This window comes from Gracilinanus agilis, chromosome 5 (assembly GCF_016433145.1).
Source record: "Gracilinanus agilis isolate LMUSP501 chromosome 5, AgileGrace, whole genome shotgun sequence".
In the NCBI taxonomy this organism is placed as follows: Eukaryota; Metazoa; Chordata; class Mammalia; order Didelphimorphia; family Didelphidae; genus Gracilinanus; species Gracilinanus agilis.
Window position 1 is genome coordinate 272,394,673 of NC_058134.1, and position 19,869 is coordinate 272,414,541.

General features: G+C 38.3%; 1 non-coding gene across 1 annotated transcript; it reads left to right on the forward strand.

Moving 5' to 3' along the window:
* Window positions 1–1,372: 1,372 nt before the first annotated feature.
* LOC123250772 lies at window positions 1,373–1,481 on the forward strand. The gene has a single exon (XR_006506415.1). It is a non-coding gene; the product is annotated as a U6 spliceosomal RNA (small nuclear RNA).
* The last annotated feature ends 18,388 nt before the right edge of the window (window positions 1,482–19,869 follow it).

Genomic DNA, 19,869 nt, shown 5'->3' on the forward strand with positions numbered 1-19,869 from the left:
GATTTAGAACACTTTCTCATGTGCTTATTGATACTTTTGATTTCTTTATCTGAAAATTGCTTATTCATGTCCCTTGCCCATTTATCCATTGAGGAATGGCTTAATTTTTTATACAATTGATTTAACTCCTTGTATATTTGAGTAATTAGACCCCTGTCAGAGTTTTTTGTTATAAAGATTTTTTCCCAATTTGTTGTTTCCCTTCTGATTTTGGCTGCATTGTTTTTGTTTGTACAAAAGCTTTTTAGTTTGATATAATCAAAATCATTTATTTTACATTTTGTAATTTTCTCTAACTCTTGCTTGGTTTTAAAATCTTTCCTTTCCCAGAGATCTGACAAGTATACTATTCTGTGTTTGGGAGAGAATGCTTTTAAAGGGGAATCATTCCATTTCATAATTTACTTGGCTTTTCCAACAAGTTGGTATCCCTTGACTTTCAGTCTTGGAAGTTGCCTTAGGCATTTGAAACCAGTTTGATGTGATCCCTCTGCAGAGTTTTTGAGTGAGTGTTTACCTGTTCATTTCTTTTTTTTTTTTTAACCCTTACCTTCCATCTTAGAATCAATACTGTGTATTGGTTCCAGGCAGAAGAATAATAAGGGCTAGGCAATGGGGGTTAAGTGACTTGCCCAGGATCATACAGTTGTTCAGTTCTTAATACCACATTTGTTTTAAACTTTCATCTCCAGTACCCAGCATAGTGCCTTGAACATAGTAGATGCATAATAAATGTTGATGGAATAAAATTGCCTGAAGAATCCAGAATTGGGCAACAAGGACAATGAGGGAGTTGAAGGAATTGGAGATGTTTAGCCTGGAGAAGAGAAGATGTGGGGTTGGAAGGCATGGTGGCTGTCTTCAAATATTTGAAAGGCTATAATAGGAAAGAGGGATTATCTTTGTTCTTGACTCTCTTCAAGTCTCTACAGTTCAGCTTGCCTCTCACGCAGGCTAGACACATTGATCTCCACCAATGAGAAAAGGATCCCATGCCAATGGGCTTAGGGACTCAGGTTACAGTTATTAGAGCTATCCAAAAATAGAATGACTGTCTTTGGAAGTAGTGAGTTTCTCCTTGCTGGAGGTTCTCAAGCAGAGAATGAGTGACCACCTGTTATGTATGCTGTGGAGGAAAGTCTTCAAGAACCAGTTAGACCAGATGACCTGTGGGCCCCTTCTAACTCTCAAATGCTTAGTGATTCTGTATTTTTTTTTAAAGAAGACTTTTATTTACAAAATTAATTACAGCTCCTTTATTTGTGATGTGAAAAACAAAATAATCTATATATGCCATAGTAGGCGAATAGTGAAATAACTTGTATGTCAGTGTTACAGTGGCAATACACTTGCCATTAAAGTGCCAAATAGGGTGCTTGCCTGGGCAGCACATAGACTAAAATTGGAACAATATCAAGAAGATCAGCATGGCACCTGTGCAAAGATGAGTTGCATAAATTCATGAATCGTTCAATGTTTATTTTCTGTTTGGGGTTTTGGTTTTATAAGATTACCCACTTACAAAAATAAACAATATAGAAATATGTTTTGCATGATAATACATGGATAATCCAGATCCAATCACCTGCCAGAACTGGGAAGGGAAGGGAAGGAGGGAGGGAGGGATACAAGTTTCATCATATAACTTAGGAAAACTTGTGTGGAAATTTTTTATTACATGGAATTGGCAAAAAAATTTTAACAAAAAAGAAAATAGCAAATAGGAATATAAAAAATGGTAAGCAAAATAATGGAAAATATGGAAAACAGAATTGGAAAAATAAATCTACAATGATTAATATGATATATATATTAAAGGTTTACATTATAGATGTTAAATGGATAAGTTAGTGTTTTTGTTATTTTATGGAAAAGGTAACAGTTCTTGGACTTGGAAGACCCCAGTTCAGATTTAAGCTCTGAAATTAGCTTTGTAAACTTGAATAATCCATTTGACCATTCAGCTTGTCTATTCATATGCAAATTGGGGATAATAATACACAAATAATGAGGAAAGCATTCTATAAACCTTAGAGAAGTTAGGGACTGGACATGTGGCATAAGAAGCTTCCATATGAGAAAAGTCGCTCTGCCAAAAGTCAGCACATTCTCTGCAATTTATAGTCTTAAAGAGTTGCCCAGGATCCTGAAAGGTTAAATGATTTACCTAGAATTAGCCAATGAATGTCAGAGATGGGTTTGGAACCCAGGTCTTCCAAGTCTAGCTATTATCCATCAATATTCCATATTTCTTTTAAAGTGATTTATAATGTGAAGTATTATCACTCTTGTAAATAATTCTGACATTGGGTGGCACAGTGCATAGAACGTGGGCCCTGGAGTCAGGAAAATTTATCTTTGTGAGTTCAAATCTGCAGGTCCTAGGGATGGCCTATGAAGATGACTTTGGTCTATGATAGCCAAAGTGTATGTCAACTTCAGAGACCAGCTAATACTTCAATAGTGGAGGACCTTACATGCTAGGTGAATGAGAGTATATTTTATCCAAGATGGGTCAGGGAGTTCCTGGAGATTTTTGATTAGAAGAGTTTAAAATCTTACTTTCTCAAATTTCTCCTTTTCACATTAATGTCTCCTTTCTTCAAAGTCTTTCAATACTTATCTAACCTGTGGCCCAGTACCCCCCAACTCTAGATTTATATAAAACAAGTTTAATCTTAGAGGAGAAATCTCAGAAATTCACATCTCATGGAGGTAGCTGGGTGGCTCAGTGGATTGAGAGCCAGATCTAGAGACGGGAGGTCCTTGGTTTAAATTTGACCTCAAATGCTTCCTAGCTGTGTTACCCTGGGCAAGTCACTTAACCCCCATTGTCTAGCCCGACTGCTTTTCTTCCTTGGGACACAGTATTGATTCTAACAGAAGGTAAAAGTTAAAAAAAAAAATTCACATCTCTTTGGCCTTTCCCTATCCCCTCCTCTTCCCAGCAGAGTTTGCTCTGGGAATCAAAAAACATAGTATAAATCTATTTCTACTCAGAAGTAGGTAAAAGGGCCCTAGTTCTTGTGCAAGAATTCAGCATAATTTATTCAGTCCTGGATTAGTGCTATTACTGTAGGTTCCAAGGTTTTTTTTTTCTTAAAATTAAAAATATTAATCAAGAAAAATTGATGAGTTGGTTTTCTTATCCATTTTAATGCCTACATTTGTTGCAAAGTGGCTTGTCAAGTGAGTGATTCTAAAATAAAGCAGGCAGGTGGTGGCACAGGAGAATGAGCTACTGGGCCTGGATCCAGGAAAATTTGAGTTCAGAGCAGCCTGAGACACTGTGTGACCCTTGAAAAGTCACAATTCCTGTCTGCCTCAGTTTCCTCAGCTATAAAAAGGGATCATAATAACACCTACCTTGCAGGGTTGTTATAAGTACCAAATGTAAAGTACTTTGCAAACCTAAAAGTGTTATATAAATGCTGGTTGCTGTTGTTGTTGTTGTTGTTGTTGTTGTTGTTGTTGTTGTTGTTGTTGTTGTTATCATCCATACTAGGAAAGAAAAGGAGTGCTCCCACAAAAAGTCTTGCATATCCAAGATAAATTTATTGAAGGATATTTTTGCTACCAAGAGAGGCCTCAGAAAGGATGAAGAGAAACACTGGAAATCTCCATGTCTAACCCTATAGTAAGGAGGATGGAGGGGGTAGAGGAAGTGGGAGCAATTTTTAAAATAACTTCTTAGATTTCTTTTAATTTTTTAAGCCCTTTCCTTCTGTCTTAGTATCAGTTCTAAGACAGAAGAATGGCAAGGCTACACAATCAGGGTTAAGTGACTTTCCCAGGGTCACACAGCTAGAAGGCATCTGGCTTCCTAGATTTCTTGCAGAAAAGGTTCAATCTTGCTTCCTACATGTTCCCAGCAAGCAACTTGTGGGAAAGTTAGGTGTTGTCTATTACCCCTTCTCCTGTGTAAATGATTCAAGATCTTTGTGCATTGTAATTGGTTGACAGGTGGAAGGAGAAAGAAAGGAAGATAGACAAAAGGCTCTTCTTCCCCCACAGATGACAGTGGGCCTATTCTCATAGAGCTTCTCACAACCTTGTACTCCAAGACAGTCTCCCTTGTGAAGGTGGGCTTGAGCTCATACAAAGAACAAAGATGCCACAGTCTATTCATAGCCTGAGTTTAACTCAGATCTCTGGAGCCAGGCTCTAGACTTTAAAACATGCTATAGGTGCAGTAAATCATCCAACATTCACTTGGGGCCTTTGTTTACTACTTTCCATACTTTGCATGACTTGCATCTCTGAGATGGGTCAGCCGGTAATTGCCCAGAACTAGAACAGGCTCTAATAACCCCATAAAATGTAAAGAAACTTAAGAGACTCACTGTAGCACATAAATAATCAATTCACTTCTCCTTGATTTTCCAGTAAGTCCTACCTTTGCCCCAGAGACCTGTGCAGGGATCTTGCAGAACAGTGCTACACTAAGGGTTTAGTCTCTCCTCCTACCTTTCTCCCACCAAGGAAAACAACTTTGCAGTTGCTAAAGAGACAATCTCATTTGCAACAGTCTGGTATCCACTGCATAACTCATACCAGTAGTATAGGGCAGAGTTCACATTTTGTCTTCCTAGGGGACTCAGTTAGTTGTTGCTCTTCCATGAGCTCAATCCAAGGTCCAAGCACTTTTGGCACTCCTCTAGGGGGCCGGGGTCCCAGAAACTCAGCACTTCTCCAAGAAGCCAGTCTTGGGAGCTTTTGGTTCTCTCCCAGAAGGATGGACTAGAGAAGCACACACTTGACCCCTGCTGGCATCTCTGGAATGTTTCCTCCCTTGCTTTTCCATGGCTTGGTCTAAGAACTCTATGTTGTCCCCGAAATCCATTCTCCTCTCTACAAGAGACTGAATAGGGTTGCTTCATTGTCTCCTTGAGATTGAGAGATTGACTTTCCCCGCCATCTTTCTGGCTACATGAGTTAGAACATGAGCAAAGGCAACATTCCTTTCCCCCATCTCTCCAAGGCTGCCATTATCATATCCAAGGGAAGATTATGATAAAGTACAGAGTCCTTCCCAGATCCTAGATCCACTTTTAACTCAGTTGTGCCAGTCAAGCATCAGAGAGTTCCAGTTGTTTTTTACTTAGACAGCCAAGAAGTGATATCAATAGCCTGAGCCTTTAGTCCCCTGAGCCCATCAGTTCTTAGTCAGGATGGTTTCAATACCATTAAGGAAAAACTAGCCTAACATGAATGGGGGAGGGATTAGGATATTACTACTACTTCTTGGTTAGGATCTCTGTACTCTCTCTAGCCCTCCTACTGGAGAGTCTTTGCTCCCTTTTATAGGTCCTGTACAAAAAATATGATATAATAATGGTCCAAGCCAATAAAATCATCCCTTAATTACTTGTCCTCTAGGAAGTGAAAATGGTTCCTCTCCCACTCCTGGAGGTGGCATACTCCAAAGATAGAAAATTTGCAGTCCTCTTGCATAGCCTTTAAGATGCCAGGGTTATCTCACTGATATGCTGAAGCATCAAAAGAGACTCTTTATAGTGGTTTTTTTTAAAAAGGATTTAAAAAAGGATTTTAAAAAACCCTTACCTTCCATTTTGAATCAATAATAAGTATTGGTTCCAAGGCAGAAGAGCAAAAAGGGCTAGGAAATTGGGGTTAAGTGAGTTGGCCAGGGTCACATAGCTAGAAAGTATCTGAGGGCAGATTTGAATCCAGACCTTCTTGCCTCTAGACCTGGCTATCAGTCTACTGAACCACCTAGCTGCCCCTCCGTAGTTAATTGATCATAAAGTCCTAAAAGTCGTTCCTTTGAAATATCTTTTAAATTTATTAATATTATTTTATTTTGCTATTTCCTAGATTTCTCCTTATATCCTCTCCTACCTCCCTTCCCAGAGAGGTATCCTTTATAACAAAGATTTTTTTTTTTAATTCTTATCTCCTGTCTTAGAATCTATACTGTGTATTAGTTCCAAGACAGAAGAGAAGGCTAGGAAATTGGGGTTAAGTGACTTGCCCAGTAAAATAAGTGAGTTGTTTCACTTATTAAGATGATAAATAATAAAGTGTTGTTTCTGTCTCTGTCAGGCTGACTGACTGAATGGTAGGCCTCAGACCTGAATTTCTTATGAACGCAATCTGACTTTTGTTTTGTTTTGTTTTGTTTGTTTGTTTTATCGAAACAGGTTTATTTCACAAAGTTCAGACAGGGAAAGGGAAGGAGGGCCAGAGGAGTTTCCCTAATTCTAATTTTCTTAATCTCCTCCCTCCAAAAGCTAATAGATTCTCATGAATATTTTCTTCTGTTACTTGCTGCTAACTGACAGCTGTCTTTCTGTCCCCAAAATTCCCCAACCTAGCTTTCCTGGCTGTGGCCTCTCCCAAAATAGTATTGGTAAAGAAAATAGTTTAGTTGGCTTTTGATTAGGAGGTGACAAAATGGTAAAGTCACCCAAAGCCTCTGGCCCAGAGGCTGAAGGTTTCTTTGAGGTTAGACAGGTATAGTCTTTTAGGTTGGCTTCTTCTCCATAAAATCAGGATATATTTCAAACAGGAACTCAGGAATATGGATGATAGACAGAGATGGAAATCCGTTCATAATTCTCTATCCAAAGACTGGATGGCTGAGTTGAGGGACTTCAGCTGCAGAGTCCAAAGGCTTTCCCACCAGAAAGTCTGCTATTTTCCTCACAGAAAGTTCTCTCTCCAAGTTCCAAAAGCAACAGGAACCAAAGAGCCCTCTCTCCAGCCCTGGTCCTCTTTTTATCCCCTCCTGACATTCCCTTTGCATTCCATCCGTGAGCCAACCAGATTACAAACCTCCATATTTTGCAAAACTTTCTTTTCTACTTCTCTATATTTCCACACCAGGGTCACACAACTAGGAAGTATCTGAGGTCATATTTGAACCCAGGACCTCCCATCTCTAGGCCTGACTCTCAATCCAATGAGCCACCTGGCAGCCCCCAACAAAGATTTTTCTAAAAAAGCAAAATAGAATTTTAAAGATTAACAAAATCCATCAGCACATGAAAATAATCTGACATTAAATGCAATATTTTGATCTGTGGTTCCCCTTTTCTACAAAGGAGTGGGGAGAGGTATCTTCTTATATCTTTTCTTTGGGGCCAAACTTATTCTTTGTACTTTTTCAGTATTCTAGCTCACAATTTTCCAATTTTTTAAACCTGAGTATTCCCCAAGACGTTGTCCTAGACCCTTTTGCTTTTTTCCATATCCTCTTGTCCCATATTAGCTTATCTACTTATCAGCTCTATGAAGATGATTACTAAATCCAAATTTCATCATGTTTATTGTGTCTTATAGAACAATAATATTTCCATTACATGAATGTATCAATTCATAAAATATCTTAAATTTGTTTTTTTCCTTTACATTCAAATTATAGAATATTTGAGCTGAAATGGATTTTAGAAACAATAGGATCATAGATTGGAAATTCTAAAGGATCTCAGAGGTCATCTAGCAAAGTCTCTTCATTTTAGAGATGAAGAAATGTCAAGAAAGTTAGTACCAGAGCCAATACTCAAACTCAGAACTCGATTCCTAGAACAGTACCTGTTTCAGCTCTGCTTCCCCTCAAGCCTGAAAGGAGACAGCCAGGACCCTGGGCTCAAGAGTTCTGGTAATAGCAGTGCCCCCCAGACTACCAGCCCTACCTTGAAGTTGGCCTTTTCAGGCATCTTCTGGGGGAGTAATTCCTTTCAAGAAGGGGCCCACTGAATTCTTATATCAGTAAAATAGAGAAAAACCAGATCAGTGAATTGAACATGCAACTAAAAAAAACTAGAAAAAAGAAAAAATTAAAAATCTCTAAAAACTAAATTGGAAATTCTAAAAACCAAAGGAATAATTCATAAAATTGAAAATAAGAGAACTATTGAACTAATAAATAAGACTAGGAATTGGTTTGTATAAAAAAACTAATAAAATGGAGCATTGGTTAATTTGATTTTTAAAAAAAGGAAAGAAGAAAATCAAATTAACAGTATCAAAAATAAAAAGGGCAAATTCACCTCCAATGAAGAAGAAATTAAAGCAATCATTAGGAACTATTTTGCCGAATTATATGACAATCTAAGTGAAATGCATGAATATTTACAAAAATATTAATTGCCCAGATTAATGAAAGTAGAAAGAGAATGCTTAAATAATCCCATCTCAGGAAAAGAAATTGAATAAACCACCGATGAACTACCTAAGAAAAAATCCCCAAGAGCAGATTAATTCACAAGTAAATTCTATCAAACATTTAAAGAACAATTAATCCCAGTATTATGTAAACTATTTGGCAAAATAGGCAAAGAAAGAGTCCTACCAAATTCTTTTTATGATGAAAATATGGTGCCTGATACCTAATCCAGAAAGACCAAAAAGAGAAAGAAAATTACAGATCAATTTCCTTAATAAATATCAGTGTAAAAATCTTAAATAAAATACATGCAAAGAGACAACAGCAATATATCACACAGATTATTCACTATGACCAAGTGGGATTTATACTAGGAATGCTAGGCTGGTTTAATATTGGGAAAATTATTAGCATAATTGACCATATTAATAACCAAACTAACAGAAATCACGATTATCCCAATAGATGCAGAAAAAAGGCTTCAACAGAATACAACACCCATTCCTGCTAGAAATACTAGGGAAAAAAGGAATAAAAAGGCCTTTCCTTAAAATAATAAGTAGTAACTATCTAAAACTATGAGCAAGTATCATCTGTAGTGGGGATAAATTAGAAGCATTCCCAATAAGATCAGGAGTGAAGCAAGGAAGCCCATCGTTACCCCTATTATTTAATATTGTACTAGAAATGGTAGCAGTAGCAATAAGAGAAAAAAAAAGAAATTGAAGAAGTTAAAGTAGGCAATGAGGAAGACAAACTATCACTCTTTGCAGATGATCTGATGATTTACTTAGATGATCCTAGAGAATCAACTAAAAAACTAGTTGAAATAATAACTTTAGCAAAGTTGCAGTATACAAAATAAACCCACATAAATCACCAACAGTTCTGTATATTTCCAACAGAGTCCAGCAGCAAGAGATAGAAAGAGAAATTCCATTTAGAATCACTCTAGACAATACAAAATACTTGGGAATCTATTTACCAGGACAAGCACTGGAATTATATGAACATGATTAAAAACACTTTTCATACAAATAAAGTTAGATCTAAACAACTGGAAAAACATTAATTGCTCAAGAGTAGGTTGAGCTAATACAATAAAAATGACAATCCTAACCAAATGTCTTTATTCAGTGTCATACCAATCACACTACTAAAAAACTATTTCAAAGAACTAGAAAAAAATAATGAAATTCATCTGGAAGAATAGAAGATCAAGAATATCAGGGAATTAATGAAAAAAAAATATGATGGATGGTGACCCAGCCATACCAGATCTTAAACTGTACTATAAAGCAGTGATCATCAAAACAACCTGGTACTGGCTAAGAGATAGAAGGGAGGGATCAGTGGAATAGATTAGGGGTAAATTACCTCAGTAATCTACTATTTAATAAACCCAAAGATTCCAGCTTTTGGGACATTTGACAAAAACTGCTGGGAAAACTGGAAAACAGTATAGCAAAAATGTAAGATCAAAATGGGATATATGATTTAGACACAAAGGATGATATCGTAACTAAGTTAGGGGAGCATAGAATAGCTTACCTGTCAGATCTATGGAGAAGGGAAGAATTTATAACCAAAAAAGAGAGAGAGAACATTACAAGATATAAAATGAATAATTTTGACAGTATTGAATTAAAAAGGTTTTACAAAACCAATGTAACCAAAATTAAAAGGAAAACATGAAACTGGGAAGCATTTTTATAACAAATTTCTCTAATAAAGATCTCAGTCAAATTTATAAGGATACAAATCATTGGGGGCATCTGGGTGGCTCAGTGGATTGAGAGCACGGCCTAGAGATGGGAGGTCCTAGGTTCAAATCTGGCCTCAGACACTTCCTAGCCATGTGACCCTGGGCAAGTCACTTAACCCCCATTGTCTAGCCCTTACTGCTCTTCTGCCTTAGAACCAATACTTGCTAGGTTTAAAACATTAAAAGGTTTAAAACATTAAAAGAATACAAGTCATCCCCAAATTGACAAATAATCAAAAGATATGAATAAGCAATTTTCAGACAAAGAAATCAAAGCCATCAATAGTCATAGGAAAAAACGTTCTAAATCCATCTTGATTAGAGAAATGCAAATTAAAATAGTTCTGGAGTACCACCTCACACCTATCAGATTAGCTAATATGACAGTTAAGGAAAGTGATAAATGTTGGAGGTGTGGCAAAATTGGGACACTAATGCATTGCTGGTGGAGTTGTGAATTGATCCAACAATTCTGGAGGGCAATTTTGAATTATACCCCAAGAGCTTTAAAACAATGCATACCCTTTGATCCAGTAATACCACTAGTAAGTCTTTATCTCAAAGAGATCAAAAAAAGTGGAAAGGACCTACTTATAAAAAAATTCTTTATTTATAGCAGCTCTTTTTGTAGTGGCAAAGAATTAGAAATTGAAGATATGTCCATCAATTGAGGAATGGCTGAGCAAATTATGGTTGATGATGGAATACTATTGTGCTATAAGAAATGCTGGAAAGACCTCCATGAAATGATGCAGAGTGAAATGAACAGAACCAGGAAAACATTGTACACAGTAACACCAATATTGTGGAATGATCAGTTGTGATAGCCTTAGATACTCTCAACAGTAGAATGATCCGAGACAATTCTGAGGGAATTATGACAAAGAATGCTGTCCACATCAAGAAAGAAAAATTGTTTTTTTGTTTGGTGGAGATTGTTTTATATAATTATTCTCTTATAAAAATGAATATGCAAAAATGTTTTGCATGATAATATATAACCCAGATCAAATTTCTTGCCAGCTCTGAGAGAGGAAGGGGTAAGGGAGGGAGGGAGACATATAACTTCAGAACTTATGTGGAAATTTATTATTACATGTAATTGGTTAAATAAAATATCCTTATAAGGAAAAAGAAAAGAAAAAGAAGAGGCCCACCATGCCTAGCATCACTTGCTAACCTACTGCCACCAACAGCAAGTAAGGCTAAGAGCCCTGGGCACAACAGCACCTGCTGGACCTACTACCACCCTGACCTTTGCAGCTATACCCTGGAGGAACAATCCTTGTTGACATTTGACTCATTAAGAGTTTCTACAGGTTCTGTCAACCCCATTTCCTTTGCTTTCCCATGACACAGTCTAGGACCTAGATATAGGATCTTGGACATAGGTCCTTATCTGCTGTTTCTTTTCTATCACCTGCAGGTCTGTGTGTGTTGAAGGAAGAGAGATGTTCAGGAGCCTCAACTGTCACACTAAAGAACAGTGAAAAGCAGTAGGAGGAGATTCCAATACTTTTGGGAAATGATTAAAGGTGGATGGCTCCATATCAGAGCACTTAATTCTTTTTCCTTTCATTTTTGCTTTATCCTCTAAACAATGTGGCCACACTGTAATAATAATATCATTTACATAGCACTTACTATGTGCCAGATACTATGCTAAGTGCTTCATAATTATCATCTTATTTGATCCTCACAACAACCCAAGAGTTACATTTTGCAGTGGAAGAAATTAAGGCAGTCAGAGGTTAACTTGCCAAGGGTCACACAATCAGTAAATGTCTGAGGCCAGAGTTGAACTCAGAAGTTCCTAACTTCAGGATCATTCCCCCAAATTGAACCTTTGTCTTCCAGGAATCTTCTGAACCATCTTGGTCATCAGTAATCTGTGGCAGGGACACCTCCCAAGAGCAGGAGCAGTGATAGCCAATCTTACATGTCTCTATCCCAAGACCTGGTCTGTTTTAGTCACTTTTCCAGCCAGGAAAAACTATAACTCCCAGAAGACTATGGTCCAATCTAGGGCAAACATACATAGATATTTTATGTATAACTACATTTGGTTTTAATGTGTACCTGTGTGAGCTCCTTGAAAGCAAGAATTGTTTTGATTTTTGACTTTGATTTAAGGGTAATATTTAAGGCTGATAGTTTGATTCAGTCTAAAATGATTCCTACCTAGTCAAGTCAGAGAGATAAATGGCGTAGTTTCAGTCCCACTGATACACACTTATATGCCCATAATCCAGCACTGCACTTGGTATGTGGTAGACACTTAATAAATGCTTGCTTGAGCTAGATGGATCAGTTCTGCCCATAGGGAATCAAAGGCTGATAGATCTCTTGAGCTCTGGAGTTCTGAGGTGGGTGAGCTACACCTATCAGGTGTCTACATTAAATGTAGCACCAACACGGCATTCCCCTAGAAGTAGAAGGGTGTAGCACCTAGAATCTTAACCAATGAATAATACAAGGCCACTTCACCAGGTATAAGCACATGAGAGCTGTTATTAATAAAGGATTGGTCAGTCACACATAGCTATGCGCAAAAAGACAAGAAAGTGCCAAATGGCATCCATGCACCTTTTAGATTTAGATCAAAGGGTGTTACAGTTGTCACCTCAATAATAGTTGTCAGAGGCATGATTTAAAATCTGGTCACTTTTGATTCTTAAGGCCAGTATATCCTTCCCACTACACCATGGTGACACACCAAGAATAATCACTGAGTGCTAAAGACTACAGAAAGGCAATGAAGGTGATGCAAAAACAAAAGATTTCAATAAATTTGATATAAATAAAAATAAATATGATGTATTTATTTTAATATATTAGTATATAATATAATGTATAATAAATATATGATAAATAAAAATTAAATAAAAGGATTTTTTTAATTCCACTACTGGATATAGGACAAGTCCTAGAGAGTACACACTGTGTACACATTTTAGACACCTCTAAAGGATACAAAGGCATAGTGCTTACACTATCACCAACAAATTTGAGAGGTGTGAATGGGTAGACTCAGAGATACAATTAGTCCTGTGTCTAGGGTAAATTCATTTCAGGGAAGGCAGGACAGCAAGGAGAAGCCTGTGGTCAAGAGGGTTATCACCTGAAAATGGAAGGAGAGGGAAAAAACTGACCCCACAAATCTCAAGAGAACATCATGAGGACATCAATAGTGATGATCAGTAATTCCAAAAAGACACTATCCAGGACAAAAGTCAGCAATACAACCTGTGGCTTCAGATGTCTGTACACAAATGTACCAAATAATGGGTAATAAATAAATAAGCCATGCCAGGTTAACCACATTGCCTTTTGTTGGCAATGACACTAGACTGTTTTATCAGGAAGATGCCATAGATGTGTTGCAATAAAGAGGTATCCCATGGGAATATGTGCTTTGGCTCTGGAAGGATGGATTGGTGGGATAGATAGATGGATGGATGGAGCGAGTGAGCATTAGCCCCTTGCTGAGGGGCAAACAAGTCACTCTGCCAAAATGATGAAGCTATTGCTGATTAATCCTTAGACCCTGTGATTTGGGCAAGGAGAAGAGATTTCCAAGGAAAAGTCCAAGGTCAGAGAAGCAAAATGCTCCCAAAGAGAAAAACAAGGGGGACTTTTTTTTCAACCCTTACTTTCTGTCTTAGTAACAAACTCTAAGACAGAAGGACAAGGACTAAATAGAGTTAAATGATTTGCCCAGTCACACAGCTAGGAAGTGTCAGATTTTAACCCAGGCCTCTCAACTCCAGGCCTGGAACTCTGTCTACTATGCCCCTGGATGCCCTTCTCCATTCCTTTTATAGCCTCCTAAGATGATGGCTCTTCCTTTTCTAATCACCAATCATCCCCAGTCATAAGGATATAAGAGGACCCATCAGAGGGCACTAAGATATCTCAGCATAATTATGTGCCTGCCTCTCAGCAAGAGGTGTGCCTATAGAGCCAAAGACACATGCTCTATGTCATGGTTCCTATTAGAACAGTAATGCATGGATTTTAGGGAGAAACCTGGACCATATCTGTCATGCACTACTTGGGGACAAGATAAAAAGATGTAAACTCCTTGAAGGCAGGTACTATCTTTTGCATCTTTTGTATATCTCCAGTATTTAGCAGACTGTGTGGCACTGGCTCATAGTTGGTTGACACTTAAATGTTTGTTGAATAAATGAATTGACTGAATGATAGTGGACTCAGGAGCTGAATGATGACCAAAGAAGTCCATCAGATCCATGTATCCATGTGAACCTAAAATTATGATTGGACCATGGCCCTGAGCCATTTAGCAATTTTATCAGTGACTTGAAAGATGGCATAGATAGGGTATGCAGGGTCAAATTTGAAGGAGGGATCCACTCTACGAATAATAATGTCAAGATACAAAGGAGTTAGACAGACTAGAACAATGGGCTGCATTCTAAGAATGTAGGCTTCTTGAGGGCAGGAAATATTTCATTTTTGCATCTGTTCTTCTCAGACCTAGCCCCATCAAGCCTATAGCAGCAAGTACCTAATAAATAAATCACTGAATTGACTCTAATGTGACTTCTGATAGGGTTAAATGTAAAGCCTTACATTTGGGTTAAAAAAGTCAGCTTTACAAATACTATTACAATATGGACAATGCCATGGAACATGTATACTTTGGCTCTATGGGACTAAAGACCTGGTTTTTTTTGACCACTTGCTAAGGGGTAAGCATGGCTAGATGACAGTTTATGTGGACAAAGGAATGAAAAATGTTAGTGGCCTTTAGGCTCACCACGAGTCAATGATGAGTGTTGATATGGTAACTTAAAAAGCTCATGTAACAAGAAGGCCATACTGTCCAGGATGGAAATCCCAGGGCTTCTGTATTCTGTCCTGGTCAGATGATATTGTGTTCAATTTTAGGCATCTCATTAGGACATTAATAACCTGGTTTACTTTCAGAGGAGAGCACCCAGGATGGTTCAGGTATTGAAGACATGGCCATACAAGAATTTATCAAAGGACCCAGTGGTATTTAGCCTAAGGGAAGAAAAATCTGGAAGGGACATATCAGTCTTCAAGCATATAATGTTTCCTATGGAAAAGGAACTAAATATCATTTCGTGGGCTTCTAAGCAGAACTAGAAATTATAGAGAAAACTACAAAGAGAAGGACTGGCTCATTGTAAGGAAAATTTTTGGAACAATTAGAGCCATCCAAAATTGAAATGGAGGTAGTGGGTTCCCTGGAAATATTTATGTAGAAAATAGATGACCTTTTGTTATTCAATAATTGTGGCTTGCACATAGTAGGTGCTTATTATGTATTTGTTGAACATTGTAGACTATAGTCCTTTTCAGATCTAGTTTGGAGCAGAAGACTTCTGATGCTCTTCCAACTGAAATTTCCTATTCTTGGACTGAGAGATGTTATTTAAATGACTGAATAAATTAAATTTGCACCAATCATTCTGAGGTTAAGCCATACTAGAAACCTAAAGAAAACTTCAGTTCAGATGAAATGCTCCTTCTGGAGCCATCTCAGAAAGTAATAAATTACAAAATATTTACAAATTCATCATTTGGACAGAAAGTATAGTGTCTTAGCATCAGAAAGATATTGTGAGAAAGAGGTAAAGAAATTTAGTTACCAAGTTGTCAGCTCACCCAAGTCATATGATTGATTTAATAAGATCAGAAAAAAAATTAGGTTGAGTGGAACTCATTTAGGGTAAATTCCTTAGCAAAAATATGGCCAGCAGTATTTCTCTGTTACATATGTATTTAGACTGGAAAGAAATTCCTTTCTTTATAAAGATCAACTTAGTCTCTTAATAAAATCCCCATCACCATATTTACCTCAATTTTTAACAAGATATTTTATATCCTAAAGGCAGGTCATAATTGAATTTGCTTTGTGCGTTTTCTGGAGTCTTAGTATACTGTAATGCAAGGTGACTAACAGAAACTTTTTGCTTCTGTAATTTCTAACGGTCACAAAAAGTCAGTTAAACATCTTAGAATGTTCAGAAAGTCAGTTAGAACTTAAAGCTAAAAATAGAGGTGAAGTTCCAATTGACAGGGCTTTTGCCTTCTGGCTTTCGCTGTGGCTGGAGGCTTTTGCTTTGTCCTTTCGGCTTTGGCCTAATTGCTTCGGCCTTGGCCTGTGCTTATTTTGTTTTGGGGAAATTTGGACCTATCTCATTTCTCTGAACCTCTCCCTGATCTCCCATCTCCATCCCTCCCCTTCCCTGATTTTCCTTTGGGTTCTGGTTGGAAGGGAGGGCTTGGTGATTGAACATAGTGGGTTTAGTTTCTTTAGATAATTGGAGTATCCTCAAATAAGTTATCCCTAGATTTGATATAGACTTTACTTAAAAGGCAGTCAAATCTTCCTGACTGGGAGAGCCGGTCTCTCTCTCTGTCTAAACCTCTCCACGACCCATCCCCCACCCTCACCCCTCTCCCTGGCAGCAGTTAGAAAATCCTGAACCCCTCCCCCTTCTGACTGACCCTGGTATTAATAAATCCCCTCGTTACCTATTCAAACCCTGTGGCGAGTCATTGTGTCGAAAATTAAGACAAGGGCCAAGAGGAAAGAATCATTTTCCTTTCTTGAGACAACTGGGGGCATCCATCTTGACAGGAAGTACCTCCCCAAGACTTCCTCCAACCATCAGTTTGACTGGCAGGGAGGGGCCCCCTCGACCCCTCCCTCAAGAGACTTGGAAACTAACAAGAGAAACCCTCCAGTCAAGCCTAAACGTTTCTTACTGGCCCTGGTTTCCTCCCTGTATCCTCTGTCTCAAGCCTGGGGGAATAAACCTGTTTGAGCTGCCCTCTCCTACATACCCCATTTCCTTTATCTCCTATACCTTCCCATACCTTCATTCTTCCTCCAATCACCTTATAATCCTCTATATTCCCCTTTATCCTTCCTCACCCTCACCTACTCAGCTTATTTACTTTTTTTTTTTGATAACAATACTTACCAGCATTTTATTTTAGAGAAATGAAAAAGTCAGTCAGCCACCACATATTTTCCTCATTGGGCTCAAAGCCCCCAATACCTATCATTATGGTCTATGATGGATTTAGGGAAGAGAAAGGCAATTGGCGCTGAGTCAGTAAGTATGAAGCACATACTATGTGCCAGATAGTGTGCTGAGTGCTGGGGATACAAAGGGGAAAAAAAGAAGCAGACCCTGTCTTCAAGGATTTTACACTCAATAATAGAAACAACATGAAAAAGATTTGTAGCCAGGTGCCCCATGGCAGAATGAGATAGTTTACTTGTTGGTAAAGCATGGCGTAGAACCTCTGAGTGGAATAGGACATAATTCTTGTGGGCAAAGCTGAAATTGGGCATACTATAGTAGAGTAGGGGCATAAATAATCTATAAGATTACAAAAGAGGGGAGCAATAAAATCTGAGGAAGGCAGGGAAGTTAGGCTGGAATGAATGTAGTAAAATGACTTTCAGAGACCAGAAATAAAATGGTTCTGTGCAGGTGGAAAATTTGCCACACCTGAACTACATTCCCAACATCCTTTTTTTTTAAGTGTGTCTTCATTTGATGTACAGGGGCTTGGGAGATAAATTTGGCTGAGACCCACACTGCAGGGCTCTTTTTGGGCTTTGCTTTTGTTAAAGTGTGGCAGATGTGGGCCTCTGGTTCTGTGCTCTGCTCACTTGACTAAAGGAATCCCTTTCCCTCTCATTTTTGTTATTAAATCCTTTAATTTAAAATTATCTGGAGTATTTTCATTCATTTTTACTCCTACAGTTTTTGGAGACCACAAAGGGATAGAATTTCTTCTTTTGCCATGTTTTTACTTCTTCCTTCTCCCTCCAGGAAACCCTTCAGAGCTTTCTCAGACTCACTGCCTACACCTGCCCACCAGGAGAGTAGGGCAGATGGGTCTCTCCTTCACAGAGGCTGTTCCTGCTAACTTTCTGCTGCAGCTTGCTATTGCTGCTACTGGTAAGCTTTAAACTCCCTGCCCCCCAAACCCAGGCCAGAGGAGGTGGATCTCTTTTTCCCTTACCAGGCAGCTGGCCCTCCTTCCTAATTAATTCCTTTTTCACCCACCCCAGCTTGCTTACTATACTTCTTTTTAGCTAAAACTTTTTGCCACTCCATCTAAGAGGTGTCCTGGCCCCTAAAACCGGCCCAAAATCCTTGCCTTAAAAACCTCCTCAACCCTGCCTTTGTAGCCAGATTCTCCATACTCCTACCTGGATTCTGCCCCCACCCCCCAATTGCCTCTTCACCACTAGTTTTGCCTCTTGCTGAACTGCAGTGGTTGCTTTTCTACCACTGGAAAGCAGCAATAAAATCATATAACATCATGTAAAATACTATAAAATAAGATCAGCAGTTCTTGAAATTGAAAATTATTTTCTTTTCTTTTTCCTTTAATCTGACCTTTATGAAATATAACACCAAGCATCATGATTTCTACTTTACAAGAAACCTTTTTGGCTTTCATTCAATTAGGAACCTTTAAGTTTTCAGACTTTCTCCTTCTTTTTATGTTTTGTTTTTTTAAACCTTACCTTCCATCTTGGAGTCGATACTGTGTATTGCCTCCATGGCAGAAGAGTGGTAAGAGTAGGCAGTGGGGGTCAAGTGACTTGCCCAAGGTCACACAGCTGGGTAGTGTCAGAGGTCAAATTTGAACCTAGGACCTCCTGTCTCTAGGCCTGGCTCTCAATCCACTGAGCTACCCAGCTGCCTTTCTTATGTTGATAGGGAATATTCTATATCAATTCCTAAATGTTAAGGCACAAAAACTTATGATACAAAAAATTCAAGCTAAAATGCAAGTTAACATTCAAAATCAATTGGACAATTTTAAACCTTCCTTAAATGGTCCAATCACAATAGATGATTCCATCCAAGATATATACGAATTTTCCAACCCTATTCCTGAACTACCCAAAGAAGTTGATACTGAAATAGACATGGAAGACCCCTCTCCTATGTCTCGGATGGAAAACCACCTCTCTCATATTTAGCAACTCCTGGCTAACCTTCTCTCCCCTGTTCCTTCTCCCGATGCCCCATCCTGCCCTGTCCTTCTCCCACCCCACGACCAACTCCAGCTCCAAGAAAACCTCTTCCTCCTACCATACAAATTTCTACCTATACTACCTCAGTATCCACACAAACACCTCTTATGAAACCAAGACCACTGACAGATTCCAATGAAGGCCTTTTCCCCCTATGAGAAGTGCCCACGGTACTACAAACTAGAGATGTTAAAAGTAAAATAACATAGGCCTTTCACACCCCAGGATTTAATTTAAAGAATTTAAACATGATATCCTAGTTATGAAGATGAACCTATCCTGGTAACAAAAAAGATGGCTGCTATATTCTTTCATTGTGATCCATCTTATAAAGATGTGGAATAATTGCTTCATGCATTTTTTATTTTATTTTTATTTTTTAACATTTAATGATATTTATTTTTTAGAAAAGTTAACATGTTTACATGATTCATGCTCTTATTTTCCCCTTCATCCCCGACCTCCCCCACCCCCTTAGCCGATGTGTATTTCCATTGGTTTTAACATGTGTCATTGATCAAGACCTATTTCCATATTATTGATAGTTGCACTGGGGTGGTCCTTAGAGTCTACATCCCCAATCATGTCCGCCTCAACCCATGTGTTCAAGTAGTTGCTTTTCTTCTGTGTTTCCACTCCTGCAGTTCTTCCTCTGAATGTGGGTAGTGTTCTTTACCATAAATCCCTCAGAATTGTCCTGGGTCATTGCATTGCTGCTAGTACAGAAGTCCATTACATCCTATTTTACAGTGTATTGGTCTCTGTGTACAATGTTCTTCTGGCTCTGCTCCTATCACTCTGCATCAATTCCTGGAGGTCTTTCCAGTTCACATGGAATTCCTCCAGTTTATTATCCCCTTGTGCACAATAGTATTCCATCACCAGCATATACCACAATTTGTTCAG